Source organism: Haliotis cracherodii, unplaced genomic scaffold, assembly GCF_022045235.1.
Source record: "Haliotis cracherodii isolate W230 unplaced genomic scaffold, xgHalCrac1.p SCAF_4, whole genome shotgun sequence".
Taxonomy (NCBI): Eukaryota; Metazoa; Mollusca; class Gastropoda; order Lepetellida; family Haliotidae; genus Haliotis; species Haliotis cracherodii.
The window spans coordinates 36,550,685-36,570,063 of record NW_027266297.1 but is presented as its reverse complement, the minus strand read 5'-3'; positions in this window follow the sequence as shown (position 1 = coordinate 36,570,063).

The window sequence follows — 19,379 nt, the reverse complement described above, 5'->3', positions numbered from 1 at the left end:
CAGTTCAAGTGATGCAAATATGTAGTACATAATATACATGCCATTAACAAGACTGAATTACACAATCTGGCAATCTCTCGGTCATCATTTGCCGTTAGCCGTCTACACGGGATAATATACAAACACTGACTAGCATGTATATCTGAAATACCTTCCAGTAGGGAGGTATTTCAATATACATGTCCATGTCGTGATATAGACAACCCTGCTAGGAAATACATGCTTTTTGAGGCTTATTTCAAAAGCAAAGCAAACACAGACAGTTATACAAGAGCTTATACGAAAGATGAACAGATCATCTGGACGAGACACGGATAAAATAATCTGATTATGTCTGAGGTCAAGACTGTATGATTCATAACAACGTGGTATTCCCATATGGCTTGTGATAGAGGATCGCACAGAATAGCTGCAGCATGAACTTTAAACTTTACAACAATATATGAAAACTACACTCCCTCAGAAAAAAATGTTGCAGTGATGACCACGTGTTGAAACTTAAATGGACTATCATATTACGCGTGATTCTGTATAAACAGTTACATGGTACGAATACATTATAAAACACACTAATTGCTGCAATGACGACTATCCGATGGCAGAAATATTCTTTCAATTAGATGTAAAAACGAATTAAACTGTAATATGTATTGAACATGAAAAAATATTTTTTAGACTTGTCATACAATTTTGGGTATCATTTCTTCAATGAAAATATTAATTTTTCTTCAACACCCATATTAGGTTGCATGAGAAAGAATTATTGACTTGAGGAGTGGATGCATGGTAAATGTCGAGAAATCTAGAAGGACAATTACTGCCCAACCTGGCTGAAATCAATGATGGTTTCCTGGGCAAAGGTAAACAGACGAGGGGATACCAATGTGCTGCATCTGATGGTCTAACGGGTTGTCAGTATACATTTACTTCGGGTTTCCCAGATACCACTTGCATAAAAATACACCGTGTCTGCGATTACATAGGCACATTCTATTTGAAATAGTTTAATGATTGAAATTTTAAAAAACCCTGACATCACAAGAAAACCGTTTTGTATGTGTTCTAGTTTTTTTCGGTTACTACACACCTGGGTGTGTGACGTGTGTTACGGTACGGATGTAGATAGACTTGTGTGACGTTTAATACGGGCACGGCAGAAAGAAGGCCTTGTGTGACATGTGTTACGGATACGGTAAGATATATGTCTTGTGTGACGTGTGTAACGGTGCGGGGGGGGGGGGGGGGGGGGGGGGGGAGAGATACCTTTTGTTACGTGTGATACGGTACAGAAGGACATACGTACTGTGTGCAGTGTGTTACGGGTACGATAGGACATATGTCTTGTGTGACGTGTGATACAGATACGGCAGGATACATGTCTTGTGTGACGTATGTTACGGGCACGGAAGGGCATACGTATTGTGTACAGACTGTTACGAGTACGACAGGACATAGACTTTGTGTGCCGTGTGTTAAGGGTACGACAAGACATGCCTTGTGTGTTACGGAAGGGCAGGACACATGCCTTGTGTGACTGTTACGGGGACGGCAGGAAACAGTAATTGTGTGATGTGTTTTACGGGTTTGACAGGACATAGGCCCTGTAACGCATGTTACGGATACGACAGAACATCACATAACACATGATGTAATCTTAATTACATCATACTCGTGTGGGACGAAACCTTTTTCTTTTGTCGAGATATCAGATAGAATTCTTGTGTTGCGAATTCTTGATGCCGTCTTTAATTTGACATATAAGGATTGTTTTGTTTTATACATTCGATTGAAATGTTAACTTTAACTTGATTGGGTAAGCTGCATAAAAATACTTGAAATATAAAACGTCAACGCCAGAGAATAACCACCCCCGCAAACAGATTCCATCAGGGCAAAATAGCGGTGAAAATTATATGAATGGATCACTGAAAATCAGTGATGACACCAGGTGTTGTAGAAAAGGGTGAGTCTCCTTTATACAATACAGTCACAATACAAAGACATATTATTACAAATAAAAATAAGAAAGACAACACGTTACAGTGGACTGTAATATTTACAAAATATTTACAATATATTTACAACATTAATTTAAGCTCTGAAGCAAGTAAATGAAATAACATTGTTTTGAGATAATTTTAAATTTTAAATTCGAGTGGTAATCATTTATGCATTTGAAACAAAAGCATATGACTTCCCTTAACTTGATTCTTACTCAACTATATATACATTTATATTGTGTAAAGTCAAATGGTTAAGTGAAATATTGCAAGAAACCAGTTAATCAGAAACACTGTACCAACATATCCGTGTGAGAGTCACCCCTCTACTGTCTAGTGGCGTTTGTTTCCGCCGCGCTGTGCATGCGCTGAGACCAGAAGCAATAATAGCAATAAACAGAACAATAAACACTTATCACCGATTCCCAAGTCAATTAACAAATGGGGTGTACTCAGCTATTTCTACAAACAATATGAAGTGATTTCAAATTCTAGTTCTCACAGGTCGCTTAGACGGACAGTCTCCGACTGATGTTAATAAAGGAAGAATATTAGCCTCTGCTTGTAAACAGAAGAAGCAATACAAGATAGTGCAAAACCTGGCATCTCATCATTGTTACTCTGCTTTTAATGGATAATAAACATGTTCCGAATGATACAGATTTTTACACATTGTATAATATATACTATCAATATATTAGTAAGATTTTTATTGTCTTAACTTATTAATAGTTACAATTGTACACATACAAATCTCATACGTAATTGTTGCTCTCTGAAACGGAACTAAAAATGTTTTGGAATTACATACATTGTTCAGTTTCTTGAAATGAGAACGTTATTTTCTTAATATGAGAACGTTGCCCTTTTTGCGAACACCTGGTGTCATCACTGATTTACAGTGATCAATTCATATAATTTGCATCACAAATGTGTCTTAAGTGGACTGTTGAATCTGTGCAAATAATTGACACTGGATATTTTCTGACGTTTTGAATTTGATCAAATGTAAAAGTATGTCGGAGACTTTGATAAATTTGGTCACACAAACACCTTCTACTTGTGAACAAAACATAGAGTTTTGTTAAAAAAATGAACAGATATATTCGATACACAGTAAAGCTCTTTGTCACTACATAACTAATACCATAACGTGCATATACATTTTTTCTGACTTTAATACTCTCAAAATATGTCCGTACCATTAAGCATCTTGCGGGTCTCGTAATTGACACGTCCCGTACAAATGAATTATGGCAATGGCACTGATGTCGTTAGTTAATTACAGGCCAATATTTGTCCCCGACCAAAGAGGTATCGCCCCCTACAATAGCTCTTCGGCGGTAGTATTTGTACCTCAGCTTGGCCAAATCTTCGGGTTACACTACGGCCGACACACAGCGCAGACACCCAGTCTGTGGCCCATAGGAGCGGTGTGAGAAATTCCTTATTCATAATAAATACACAGTGCTGGTTTATATGGCTTTTATTAAGAACTGAGATCTTGTCAATTCGTGTGTTCTAAATGCCGAGCGGTTGAGGGAAGTTGTCAATGTCATGATATAGGAGGACTGATATTGACTGTAAGTTCGTAAGCTTTGGATCGCTTATATAAAGTTTGGTATTCGTAACTTTGGCTTTTCAATTGTTTGGAATAGATTGTAATTGTTTTGTCTGTATTTTCCATATTTTTGATATTTCCCATGCTGTGTTATGAGTTTTGAGATTTCCGGATAGCTTCGGAAATATTTTACATTTGCGAAGCATTTTACAGGTTTATAAGCCACGGGTGTATGTAGAGAATCTCGTTGCTATTATATTGACTATGGATGATCTGAGTAGGTACCCTCGATATTAAGTTAGCTGTTAACCTTCAAATGTTGTTTATAAATATACTTGGATAAACTCATTTCATGTATATCTATAAAAGGCATGCGTCAACTAATGTTTCTTTTAAAGTGTTGCATCCGAACTTAAATGAGAATGAGCAAGTTACAAAATCATTGCAGACAATGTATAAACATATCATAATAAAGCATATTTTATATGATTGACTTTGAATAGGTACCCTCGATATTAAGTTAGCTGTTAACCTTCAAATGTTGTTTATAAATATACTTGGATAAACTCATTTCATGTATATCTATAAAAGGCATGCGTCAACTAATGTTTCTTTTAAAGTGTTGCATCCGAACTTAAATGAGATTGAGCAAGTTACAAAATCATTGCAGACAATGTATAAACATATCATAATAAAGCATATTTTATATGATTGACTTTGAATATCACACTGAAATTTATTTGAAAATATTAGTGCAATTGGATCATTTTTTCAAGTTTATTTATTTTATAGAGGTTTAATGCGCATAGGATTAGTATAACTTTTCATTTTATATTTTTTTAAAGATATATATTTCGAATATTATTTACAACTTGATTTCTGGTATCAATTATTCATAAGCAGTGATATGGAAATATCCTATTTATAAACTTAAGTGCTTACGTTTCACTGACATTTTCATCAAAAGAATTGCATCTCATCTATATCCGCCCACAATTTATGATTTCTAAGTATTGATCCAGTTTATTTGTTTCAGAAAACAAAAACACAAGTAACTGCGTGTAACTGATCCTCTCTCAATATCGCATAATGTGTGCGGTATTACTATATTTTAGCTACAATGTTATTTGATCTTTCGTAATAATTTCCCCTTATAAATATATAATAAAATAATAAGTAAAAGAATAATATAAAGAACAATATTATCATTGCATTCCGATAATCCCGCATATAGTTCAGGTTTATTTTAGTCTTTCACATAAAATATCAAAACATTTTGAAATAAATATTGAAGTTATAAAATAACGTGAATTCTATACATTGTACATTGAATTATCAAATGAATTTTGTGAAATAGTTTTAAAATATCCAATGTGCACACAGACATGCGATTATCCCTTTTTTAATATAACAATAGTTTGGATAATTACATAGAAACTCGAAAAAGAAACTTTAGTTATGACATTGTTTGGCCCCTGTCCCTTGGTGTCTGTTTGAACTGTTGAACAGAACAATGATATCGACTTTGGACGACGATAAGCATACTCTGCATCGGTCCAGGATTCGATTGTACTAAATAGACAGACTAAGATGGTGCCAAAAATAATAGTTATGGATAAATTATTGCCGGGAAATTAAATAAATATACACAAAACAGATTAAACTACGTGTTGGCACGTGTAGGTATAAATTTATCAAAACAGTGCTTAAAAATTGCTGCGAAACGTTATACAAATATTATCATCATATTTCATTATTTCAAGGAAAAGCTGTTTTCTTTTGCGAATGAAGCGCCACATTCTTCTTACATAATAGAAGTCAAAATATGTCTGGCGTGGGCATTTCTACAATCAATAATTATAGCGTGCATGGTATTGCATTTTGTAGCCACCCTACTTCACCCAGCCCCATCCTACGCCACCTAAATTCACTTAAACCAATCTCACCCGGCCACACACCCTTTCCACCCAACACTACCGTCACATCCCACACACATTTAACATTTTCTGCAATGTATTGCCATGCTTGTGCCATGTAATAACTCCCAAGACTATGTCAACCATTCAATGTCAACGCAACGATCAGTACATTTAACATATACAATGTACATATATATCGTATATATTCTGCAAACATGATATATATTTAAAAAAAATAATGTCAGTTAATTACTGTAATCGTTCAAAGTTGCATTGACATGTATAATTTCATAAATCCCTGATATGTATTAATTATATCTATAAAATTATCTATGTATCCGCCAGTGTTAAACATAATTACATGATAATCTATCTCTCATACATCGTATAACACAATCTTCAATATTAATACACGAGAATATTTGTCTTTAACAGGCGCTCGTGGTATTTCGCTTATGCATCGTCCATAATGATCTATTTAGAAATAAATGCACGAAAATATTTTAACCATAAACGTCCCAGTGCATTACACCATTTTAGTATGTAAATATTCGCATGTTTAATTCATCAACGCATTGTAATCGTGACCATAGCCATGACTGGTCAATATGGGGTTATAGATTTCCTTCATTTTCTTAAGGTGTAATACCACGTAAGGCCGTATATGTACTCCGCCTACCAATTATCAACACATTGCACAAGCAATGGGTGGTCCAGCTGATGGAGTTCTCGTGTAAAATCGGTTACGGATAATGTCCATGATAACAGATTTTTACTTTCTGATATGTTTCATAAACTTTGATATATGGACATTGTTCATTGACTATGAACACCATTGTTAAGTTCGCTCTTGGGCGTCCTTATTTCTTAATTTAAATGTTTGTGTCTCTAACGTTATTAGTAAATTGTGCTTGTATATTTTGATATGAATTAGATACAGTTTATTTTAAGACACTGTCAGGTTTATGTGTACTTCCAGCCCACCCGACGTAATGCCCGGGTATGATAATCAAGAGTTCTCTCCCCTCCACCATTCATGACAATAGATATGCTGTGGGCGCGCAATTAACAATCTCATGTGATATAACGGTAAAGTCCTATATTCCCATTATGTAATACATAAATTGTATTGATATCAAATGAAATTCCACATTAATACACCCAATAACTTTATTTTGTAACTGAAATATAAACAATTGTAGTATATTTATTTTCAACTTAGAGTAATCCAAGACGATCCAAGAAATCTAACGATCAATAGTTGCAAGTATTTAGTTGTTTTCGCCAGATTCTAATAAATACTGTACTGCAATCATCACCACGGGACAACTCCAAAGATCAAACGAAATTTTACTCACTATAACCACAGATAGTTATTTGTATTTATTTATGAATTAAAAGAAATGAAACATGACTTAGGGCTTTTAATCGTGTCTTGGATCATATTTATAATTTTGAAAACTGTTTATAAATTATAAGAAATAAGACCTGTTTGAAGACATTCATCGTGTCTTGGAACTTATTTCATTGTTTAAAAGTTGTATTTAAATCAAAAGAAATGAAACATGTTATAATATACACATCATGCCTTAGAACATATTTCATGTTTTTAAATTTGTAAATAAAGTAAAACAAATGAAACCTGTTTAAGATAACGAAGAGAATATATGGATGTCAACTTCTTTATTATGAGGAACACAATGTTTCGGATCATATGCTTATTCCTTACTCATTCACCTGATGAAGGAGTAAGCATATACTCCGAAACGTTGTGTTCCTCATAACAAAGAAGTTGATATCCATATATTCTCTTCCTTATGTGTACCACTTCTAAATACCTTTCAAAGACCTGTTTAAGATACTCATCATGTCTTTGAACATTTTTCATATAAAAATTTGAATATAATTTAAAAGAAATGATACCTATTTTTAGGCATTCATAATGTCTGAGAGCATATTTAATTTCTTTTAATGTATAAATAAATAATGATAACTAATCGTGGAAAATGATAATTACATTCTTCTATAACGAGTCTCCGTTTTTTTATCCTAATCAGTTTAGGTGGAAGTCAATGTAAAATTGTTTTAAATTATTAACAAATCAGAAAAGTAAAAATGATATCCCCGATGGATCTTGTTCCCATTCCTAATATAAGACAATTGCATGGTTCGCGTCACTAGATAGTCCATTCTACTCTAGTCGCATGGTCGCGACCAGCTCATCAATATATAAGAAATAGCAATTGTTTTATCTTCGTGATTATTCAATTGTTATATTATTACTATCGAACGCAATCTGTTGGCGCATGTTCAAGAATTTCAAAAAGCTGAAATGTGGATAAACACGTGTTGTCCACAAATTAGAAAGATCACGTTTAAGTTGCCATAGAGAGCAGCCCCGTCTTATCAAGTAGTTTCAATGAAATATCGATAAAGTTTGGATGCTCTTAAAGATAAAATTTCATCAATACCCGAAAGCAGAATTCGTTAAAAAGGAACAATGTCTCAGGAAAGTGAAATGTATTGATCGATCGCTGAAAGTGAAGTTTGCACCGAAGGCTATTGTTTGATAAGAAACAAGATACTCGGCGTTTTACACTAGGAATAAAAGCACAATCAAAGTGTTTCAAAATATGCAGCTGATTTGGAGGCCATCAATACCACGCGTCTTATCTAGGAAATCTACACTTTAACAGATACACGTACTTGAACTGGAAACTAGAAATAGCTGAAAGAAAACGTCCAGAGAGTATTAGTAATGCTATCGTAACATTTTAAGTGTGTTGTTTAGCTCACGGCGTGTTTCCTGCGGTATGCTACAGTAACGATTTTATTGCATAGTAAAATACGACAGTGTATCTAAGTGCATTCAAATCGATTTTAGATATTGTAAGATGGGTTGATTGATTTTCGAGATGGTATGATCAGTAACACAAATCGAAATATTGATTCTGAGTAAAAATTGATAAAAAAAACTTCATCAACACTCTAGTCTGCTTGATCGATATCTTCCACAAGAAACAGGCCTTAGATTGAGTAGGTTTTTTCAAGGCCTCAGTAAAGCTTTCAAAAGGTCTTATGATAGATATATCCAAATTGGACGCATCAGTGACAAACATAATGTCCGATGCAATTCCCTATTTTGACTGATACCATATCTTCCGGTGTTCTTACAGGTGAACAGTTGACTTGCCTTTGCATGTGTTCATGACCTGTGCTCACCTCTTTGCGAACACCAGGTATCATCAATATATGATAGTGATTCATAATGACATGCTCATGATACAGTCGTAATCGTACAATCGGCTCTGCTTTATGCAGAGATTTCTATTGGATACGGAAAGGATTTTGTCGCTTTATTTACGTGTAAGTAACACTGTACAGTTGATAGTGAAACGTAACATATATAACGTGTAATATGACATCTGGAGTTCAGTGTAAGGTATTAAGAATAAATGCACAGATAACAAATCAACATGTTGGTGGGAACATATTGTATCACAATTTCTGTTTTTCATAAGAGCACGAACAAACATAACGAGAAGCTATAGTCAATTACATTTTGCAGTTGTTACTGAAGGCAAGACAACTGATCTACTAATTTATCAATAAACTATTTCCAAACTGTATGCAACACACAGAGAAATATGTAAAGTAAATACTATAAATAATTACATGTTATTTCCGAGATTGTATTTAGTTATTGAATCGGCGACCAGTGCTGTGTCCACAAATAGGATACTCAAATTAGGAGGCCCAGTAAATCTATTACCTACATAATTGTAAATATGATAAGTTACAATCTATCAACATCAATATGAATTAAATTAGCATGTGCTTTATGCATGCTATTGCAATGATTACAAACAATTGTTTCGCTGAATCAATTAAAGTGAAATTCCAGCTAACTTAACCGATGTTGAATTCATTACATCGCAAGCATCTGGTGTCATGACCGTCAGTAGAGCTACTGTGTGATATGATGACCGTCAGTAGAGCCACTGTGTGATGCCATGACGTCAGTAGAGCTACTGTGTGATGCCATGACCGTCAGTAGAGCTACTGTGTGATGTCTTGACCGTCAGTAGAGCTACTGTGTGATGCCATGACCGTCAGTAGAGCTACTGTGTGATGCCATGACCGTCAAAAGAGCTACTCTGTGATGTCATGACCGTCAATAGAGCCAGTTTGTTGCCATGACCATCAGTAGAGCCATTGTGTGATGCCATGACCGTCAGTAGAGTCATTGTGTGATGTCATGACCGTCAGTAGAGCTACTGTGTGGTGTCATGACCGTCAGAAGAACCACTGTGTGATGTCATGGCCGTCAATAGAGCCATTGTGATGTCATGACCGTCAGTTGAGCCATTGTGATGTCATGACCATTAGCATAGCCATTTTGATGTCATGACCGTCAGTAGAGCCAGGACCTGGCATCACCTGTACCTGTCACAAATACATGCTAAGGCAAGTCAATTTTATTTTCCGTTGTCATGACGTGTCTAATTTTAAAAAGACTCCAAGTTATCATTCCAACAAAAACAAAACCCCTTCCATGATCATGAGAAATCTCTGCTAATACACGTGTATTATTTTCATCATCGAAATTGTACATTTTACATCACACGGACTGTATTTCAGTAATTTTCTAAAGAATTTGTTTTGGTTATAATACCCACATGACTATAATAACTGTAACACTCTTCCAGCAAAAACTTTATTCCAAGAACAAGAGCTAGCATTGGTCATAACTATAACTGAACGGCAAAAACAGAAAACCACTAACGTATGAAATAATATTATTGTTGGGGTTCTCCAAAATATGACAACCAATGAAAATTTGATGACAATGCAAAATAGGGTCCAACGCGACACGATACACTTAATAGTCTCATCGTCATCCAACAACAGTCCATACTGCAATAGATATCAGTATACTCACTATGGCGTTTAATATTATGACGTAATCACACATGAGTAAACAGCGCCCTCTGTGGGTTTACACTTCTGGCGTGATCTGTGACATAACGCTAAGTGGTTTAGGAATCACGTGTAAGTAATTTAATGGATGGAGACAATTAATTTGTAAATCGCACGGTCCCGTGGCATATGGTAACTGTCGATTTTCAAATTTATTGATATTATTCTCGGGAGGTTTACGCGCTCTGTTTACTATCAGTGAGTGCTACATATGTGGTCGTAATGTATGTGAGAGAGAGAGAGAGAGAGAGAGAGAGAGGGAGGGATTGAGAGAGAGAGAGAGAGAGAGAGAGAGAGAGAGAGAGAGAGAGAGAGAGAGAGAGAGAGAGAGCGCATTGCAATTAGGTCCGTTCTTCTGCGCTGTTAAAGACTTTATTTCCAAATACAATTCGATCTTAAGGAAAGAGCATTACACGAACAGTTATAAGTCTTTTATGTAGTGGTTCGGTCCCCTGGTCACTTCATTTGGGAGCAAAGTATTTTTTATAGATGGTACTTGTTATTACCCTACCTTGGGCTGGGCATTGAAGGGATACAGCAAGGACTGGTTGGATCGGAGTCAATATGATGTGTCTGAAAGGGATAACCACGTTGAACTGCAGCATGGCATCTAGCTATACACCTTAATTTCCAAATCAGTCTTATTAGGATCTTTCAAACTTAGCTTTGGCTTAAATTGCTTTCACTAAGATGAAAAAATGATCTATATGCCTTTGCTCAATTAAGATTCTGCACCCACGGGCCTTCCAAATGTACAATGATATTGACTCCCCGTCTAGCTGTTCTGGTGGTTGCCCGGGTGACAAGGGTTAACCTTGGCTGATTAAATGCACCGTGGTTAATCGTACCCTGAATGCATGAGTGTGTACTCGCACAGTCCAACTAGGGTTAACCTGATAGTTTATAGGAACTGTGGTTAATTGTACCCTGAATACATAGATGTGTACTTGCACATTCCAACAAGGGTTAACCTGACAGATTATAGGCACTGTGGTTGATTGTACCCTGAATGCATGGATGTGTACTCGTACAGTCCAACAAGGGTTAACCTGACAGACTATAATTATGCAATGTGGTTAATTATACCCTGAATGCATGAGTGGGTACTCACACATTCCAAAAAGGTTCAACCTGACAGATTATAGGCACTGTGGTTAATTGTACCCAGAATGAATAGGTGTCTACTCGCAATCCAAAAAGGGTGAACCTGATAGATTTATATGCACTTTGTTTCATTGTACCCTGACTGCATGTGTGTGTACCCACTCAACCCAACAAGGGTTAGCCTGACAGATTAATATGCACTATGTTTAATTGTACCCTGAATGCATGTGTGTGTACTCACACAACCCAACAAGGGTTAACCTGACAGATTTATATGCACCATGTTTAATTGTACCCTGACTGCATGTGTGTGTACCCACTCAACCCAACAAGGGTTAGCCTGACAGATTAATATGCACTATGTTTAATTGTACCCTGAATGCATGTGTGTGTACTCACACAACCCAACAAGGGTTAGCCTGACAGATTAATATGCACTATGTTTAATTGTACCCCGAATGCATGTGTGTGTACTCACACAGTACAAAAAGGCTTTACCTGAAAGATTTCTATGCACTATGTTTCATTGTACCCTGAATGCATGTGTGTGTACTCACACAACCTAACATGGGTTAGCCTGATAGATTTATATGCACTATGTTTAATTGTACCCTGAATGCCTGGGTGTGTACTCACACAGTACAAAAAGGCTTTACCTGACAGATATATATGCACTATGTTTAATTGTACCCTGCATGCCTGGGTGTGTACTCACACAGTACAACAAGGGTTAACCTGACAGATTTATATGCACTATGTTTAGCTGTACCCTGAGTGCCCGGGTGTGTACTCACACAACCTAACAAGGGTTAACCTGACAGATTCATATGCACTATGTTTAACTGTACCCTGCATGCCTGGGTGTGTACGCACACAACCTAACAAGGGTTAACCTGACAGATTTATATGCACCATGTTTAACTGTACCCTGCATGCCTGGGTGTGTACTCACACAACCTAACAAGGGTTAACCTGACAGATTTATATGCACCATGTTTAATTGTACCTTGAATACCTGGGTGTGTACTCACACAACCTAACAAGGGTTAACCTGACAGATTTATATGCACCATGTTTAATTGTACCCTGAATGCCTGGGTGTGTACTCACACAACCTAACAAGGGTTAACCTGACAGATTTATATTCACTATGTTTAACTGTACCCTGAATGCCCGGGTGTGTACTCACACAACCTAACAAGGGTTAACCTGACAGATTTATATGCACTATGTTTAATTGTACCCTGAATGCCTGGACGTGTACGCACACAACCTAACAAGGGTTAACCTGACAGATTTATATGCACCATGTTTAACTGTACCCTGAATGCCCGGGTGTGTACGCACACAACCTAACAAGGGTTAACCTGACAGATTTATATGCACCATGTTTAACTGTACCCTGAATGCCCGGGTGTGTACTCACACAACCTAACAAGGGTTAACCTGACAGATTTATATGCACCATGTTTAACTGTACCCTGAATGCCTGGGTGTGTACTCACACAACCTAACAAGGGTTAACCTGACAGATTTATATGCACTATGTTTAACTGTACCCTGAATGCCTGGGTGTGTACTCACACAACCTAACAAGGGTTAACCTGACAGATTTATATGCACCATGTTTAATTGTACCCTGAATGCCCGGGTGTGTACGCACACAACCTAACAAGGTTTTCCCTGGCCAGATTATGTCTGTTGCACCTATTGATTATTTTTTTCAATGTATAAACATCTGCAAATTACAAATAAACCACTTCGTAAAAGCGATTTAAAAATATCAACAGCACAATGAATCGGGAACACTCTCGATAGAAAAAGGTTAATTTAGTTCCAACAAAAACTTCATCCTTAAAGAAAACAATGCTTGAAGTGGATGTCGTAAGGTTGAGTTTGCTTAATAACTGATGTTACAGATGTATTTACTACATCATGTCCGGCACAATAGGCAGCCACAGTTCAGAATGGATTTATTATACTGCTGAATTCAAAGGCTGTTCTGCAGGAAACATGATGAAAATTATCAGTCCACTGTTACCAATGGGACACTGTTGATGACGTATGTTTTCTGCGACAGTTTGGGTCTGACACTGTACCTCTCCATCAATAAATATGACATTCGTGTTTAAAAACATTTAAACAAGATTATCTCAGCTCACATATTCTTCATCCGGAGAATATATCTGATTGCAAAGATTGACAAATATGGTAGCGTGACTTTCCAACTCGGCCGGAATCGATGCCCCTTTCACGTATGAGATCTTTGCGATACTCCAAAGATCGTCTATTGCTCAAGCTGCTGCTTAGATCAATTGTAAGACATGACAGAAAGTGTTGTAAATTGCGTGGTGAGAAATGCACATGTCACACCGATTTCAGTTACAAAAAGGTAGCCGGGTTGTACACCTTCAACTATATAGATATGAGGAGTAGGCACGCGTTGCTTCTTGACTGAATCAACACGAGGGTGTGTGATGGCGCCAGCGGGCTCCAGACAGTGGTCAGCTGGCCTGCACAAAGACGTCAGCTGGGGATGCAATATCAGTTGTCTAGCGGTGCACTTGGTGTTTGTGACAAGTTAGATATAAGACCATATCTCCAAGGTATATGTGCAATATCTATTGTCTGGTAGTACCATTGGTGTTTGTGACAAGTTAGATATGAGACCATATCTCTTCGGTATATGTGCAATATCTATTGTCTGGCGGTACTCTTGGTGTTTGTGACAAGTTAGATATAAGACCACATCTCCAAGGTATATGTGCAATATCTATTGTCTGGTAGTCCCATTGGTGTTTGTGACAAGTTAGATTTAAGACCACATCTCCAAGGTATATGTGCAATATCTATTGTCTGGTAGTCCCATTGGTGTTTGTGACAAGTTATGTATAAGACCATATCTCTTCGGTATATGTGCAATATCTATTGTCTGGCGGGCCTCTTGGTGTTTGTGACTAGTTAGTCACTAGATAAGACCATATCTCCTAGGTATATATATGTAGTTGTTTAATATCAATTGTCATGCGATCTTCATGTGTTTGTCACAAGTTAGACATAATACCATATCTCTTGTAGTTGTGCAATATTACTTGTAGGTGTTTGTCCTGCAAAATCACTTGTCTGACGTTTAAAGGGTTGTTTCTGATAGGTTGAATATAACATATATTAACGTAGGATAATATGTTTCTGGTAATTTGAATATAACATAATGTTGAAGGTGTCTGCAGTGCTGTCCGCTTGATGTTCGTGGCAAGTTGGTTATAACATGCAGTTAGATAATGTAGTGCACTATCAAGTGTCAAACAGTGCGCGCGATACTTGTGGCAAGTTGGTTATAACAGAGGGTTCGACGATGTTGTGCACTATCAAGTGTCTAACAGTCCGCGTGATGCTTGTGGTAAGTTGGTTATAACATAGGGTTCGGTTATGTTGTGCACTATCAAGTGTCTAACAGTCCGCGTGATGCTAATGGCAAGTTGGTTATAATATAGGGTTCGACGATGTTGTGCACTATCAAGTGTCTAACAGTCCGCGTGATGCTTGTGGCAAGTTGGTTATAACATGCAGTTAGATAATGTAGTGCACTATCAAGTGTCAAACAGTGCGCGCGATACTTGTGGCAAGTTGGTTATAACATAGGGTTCGATTATGTTGTGGACTATCAAATGTCTAACAGTCCGCGTGATGCTTGTGGCAAGTTGGTTATAACATAGGGTTCGATTATGTTGTGCACTATCAAGTTTCTAACAGTCCGCATGATGCTTGTGGCAAGTTGGTTATAACATAAGGTTCGATTATGTTGTGCACTACCTAGTGTCTAACAGTCCGCGTGATGCTTGTGGCAAGTTGGCTATAACATGCAGTTAGATAATGTAGTGCACTCTCAAGTGTCTAACAGTCCGCGTGGTGCTTGTGGCAAGTTGGTTATAACATAAGGTTCGATTATGTTGTACACTACCTAGTGTCTAACAGTCCGCGTGATGCTTGTGGCAAGTTGGCTATAACATGCAGTTAGATAATGTAGTGCACTATCAAGTGTCTAACAGTCCGCGTGGTGCTTGTAGCAAGATGGCTATAACATATGATTACATTATGTTGTGCACTAGGAAGTGTCTAACAGTCCGCGAGATGCTTGTGGCAAGATGGCTATGACATAAGGTTAGATTATGCAGTGCACTATCTAGTGTCTGACAGTCCGCGTGATACTTGTGGCAAGATGGTTATAACATAAGGTTAGATTATGTAGTGCACTATCTAGTGTCTGACAGTCCGCGTGATGCTTGTGGCAAGATAGCTATAACATAGGATTATATTATATTGTGCACTTTCAAGTGTCTGACAGTCCACGTGATACTTGTGGCAAGTTGGTTATAACATAAGGTTAGATTATGAAGTGCACTATCAAGTGTCTAACAGTCCCCGTGATGCTAATGGCAAGTTGGTTATAAGATGGGATTAGATTATGAAGTGGACTATCTAGTGTCTAACAGTCCGCGCGATGCTTGTGGCACGTTGGTTATAACCTAAGGTTAGATTATGTAGTGCACTATCTAGTGTCTGACAGTCCGCGTGATGCTTGTGGCACGTTGGTTATAACCTAAGGTTAGATTATGTAGTGCACTATCTAGTGTCTAACAGTCCGCGTGGTACTTGTGGCAAGTTGGTTATAACATAGGGTTAGATAATGCATTGCACTATGAAGTGTCTAACAGTCCGCGTGGTGCTTGTGGCAAGATGGCTATAACATAGGATTATATTATGTTGTGCACTATCAAGTGTCTAACAGTCCACGTGATACTTGTGGCAAGTTCGTTATAACATAGGATTAGATTATGTAGTGCACTATCAAGTGTCTAACAGTCCGCGTGGTGCTTGTAGCAAGATGGCTATAACATGTGATTACATTATGTTGTGCACTAGGAAGTGTCTAACAGTCCGCGAGATGCTTGTGGCAAGATGGCTATAACATAAGGTTAGATTATATTGTGCACTATCAAGTGTCTAACAGTCCGCGTGATGCTTGTGGCAAGTTGGTTATGACATAAGGTTAGATTATGCAGTGCACTATCTAGTGTCTGACAGTCCGCGTGATACTTGTGGCAAGATGGTTATAACATAAGGTTAGATTATGTAGTGCACTATCTAGTGTCTGACAGTCCGCGTGATGCTTGTGGCAAGATAGCTATAACATAGGATTATATTATATTGTGCACTTTCAAGTGTCTGACAGTCCACGTGATACTTGTGGCAAGTTGGTTATAACATAAGGTTAGATTATGAAGTGCACTATCAAGTGTCTAACAGTCCCCGTGATGCTAATGGCAAGTTGGTTATAAGATGGGATTAGATTATGAAGTGGACTATCTAGTGTCTAACAGTCCGCGCGATGCTTGTGGCACGTTGGTTATAACCTAAGGTTAGATTATGTAGTGCACTATCTAGTGTCTGACAGTCCGCGTGATGCTTGTGGCACGTTGGTTATAACCTAAGGTTAGATTATGTAGTGCACTATCTAGTGTCTAACAGTCCGCGTGGTACTTGTGGCAAGTTGGTTATAACATAGGGTTAGATAATGCATTGCACTATGAAGTGTCTAACAGTCCGCGTGGTGCTTGTGGCAAGATGGCTATAACATAGGATTATATTATGTTGTGCACTATCAAGTGTCTAACAGTCCACGTGATACTTGTGGCAAGTTCGTTATAACATAGGATTAGATTATGTAGTGCACTATCAAGTGTCTAACAGTCCGCGTGGTACTTGTGGCAAGTTGGTTATACCATAGGGTTAGATTATATATTGCGCTGTCAAGTGTCTAACAGTCCGCGTGATGCTTGTGGCAAGTTGGTTATATCATGCAGTTAGATAATGTAGTGCACTGTCAAGTGTCTATCAGTCCGCATGATGCTTGTGGCAAGTTGGTGATACCATAAGGTTAGATTATGTATTGCGCTGTCAAGTGTCTAACAGTCAGCGTGACGCTTGTGGCAAGTTGGTTTTAACATCGGGTTAGATTATGTAGTGCACTCTCAAGTGTCTAACAGTCCGCGTGGTGCTTGTGGCAAGTTGGTTATAACATAAGGTTAGATTATGTAGTGCACTATGAAGTGTCTAACAGTCCGCGTGATGCTTGTGGCAATTTGGTTAAAACATAAGGTTAGATTATGTAGTGCACTGCCAAGTGTCTAACAGTCCGCGTGGTGCTTGTGGCAAGTTGGCTATAACATGTGATTACATTATGTAGTGCACTATGAAGTGTCTAACAGTCCGTGTCATGCGTGTGGCAAGTTGTTTATAACATAAAGTTAGATTATGTAGTGCACTACCAGGTTTCTGACGTTAAACTTGTTGCTTATGATCAGTCAGGTGCACGTATTTCTTAAATTGAGTGGCGGGTGCTCCTGGTCGGGCAGGACATGTTTACCCTTTTGGCAAACACCTGGTGCATACTCTGATTTTCAGTGCTCCATTTATATAATTTTCACCACTCTTTTGCCTTTTACGCCCATTGGTTTCGTCGGATAATCGAGACTTGTTATTCTCTGGAGTTGAAATTTCATTTCTTTTTCTGATATGTTAAACACAATACACAGACTGTGTAGGTTCACGTGGTAAAGTATAGCTTGTCGAAAATTGCTCTTGTTACATTTAACGGATGTAGATTAGGAAGTCGTTACGTGTATATACTGGTTTACGTGTTTCCATATGTTACAGCACTGCATGTGTCTTTTCTGTGTAAGTGAGCGAGCGAGAGACTTGATTTTAAGCAGTCTTCAACTGTATTTCATTTACTTCACGACGTAGTGCAGGTCGTAGGTCGTATCACTTTAGTCAGGAAGTCTAGATATAATATCTGAAAAAGACTCCTTGCTTAAGTGAAGTCCATTAGCGCAGATATGGTTCCATCAGGCCAAGGGTCATAATCAGGGCAAAAGATCAGCGGATCCTGGCACAACTAAGTGAGTCTAATCTCCAATGGGGTTTACACCGTCTTAGATCACTGAGCCAATTTAATGTATTTAGAAAAGTATTTCTCTAGACAACATAACGAATGTTTCACATAGAAGACTATCACTAAACATCAACTGTGCCACGGGACATACATGTATGTAACAGAATGAAATGTTTGACATATCGAGGTATAGATGATATTGAATATATGTAAGATAAGTAATTGTGTGATATATCGAGGTAAGGGTGATATTGAATATATGTAAGATAAGTAAATATGTGATATATCGAGGTATAGATGATATTGAATGTATGTAAGATGAGTAAATGTGTGATATATCGAGGTCTAGATGATATTGAATATATGTAAGAAAAGTAAAAAGGTGTGATATATCGAGGTATAGATGACATTGAATACATGTAAGATAAGTAAATGCGTGATATATCGAGGTATAGATGATATTAAATATATGTAAAATAAGTAAATGTGTGATATATCGAGGTATAGGTGACACGGGATATATCTAACAGAAGTAAATGTGTGATATATCGAGGTATAGATGATATTGAATATATATAAGATAAGTAAATGTGTGATATATCGAGGTATAGGTGACACGGGATATATCTAACAGAAGGAAATGTGTGAAATATCGACGTTTAGATGACATTGAATTTTGTAAGATAAGTAAATGTGTGATATATCGAGGTATAGTTGATATTGAATGTATGTAAGATGAGTAAATGTGTGATATATCGAGGTATATGTGACACGGAATATACCTAACAGAAGGAAATGTGTGATATGTCGAGGTTTTGATGACATTGAATAAATGTAAGATAAGTAAATGTGATATATAT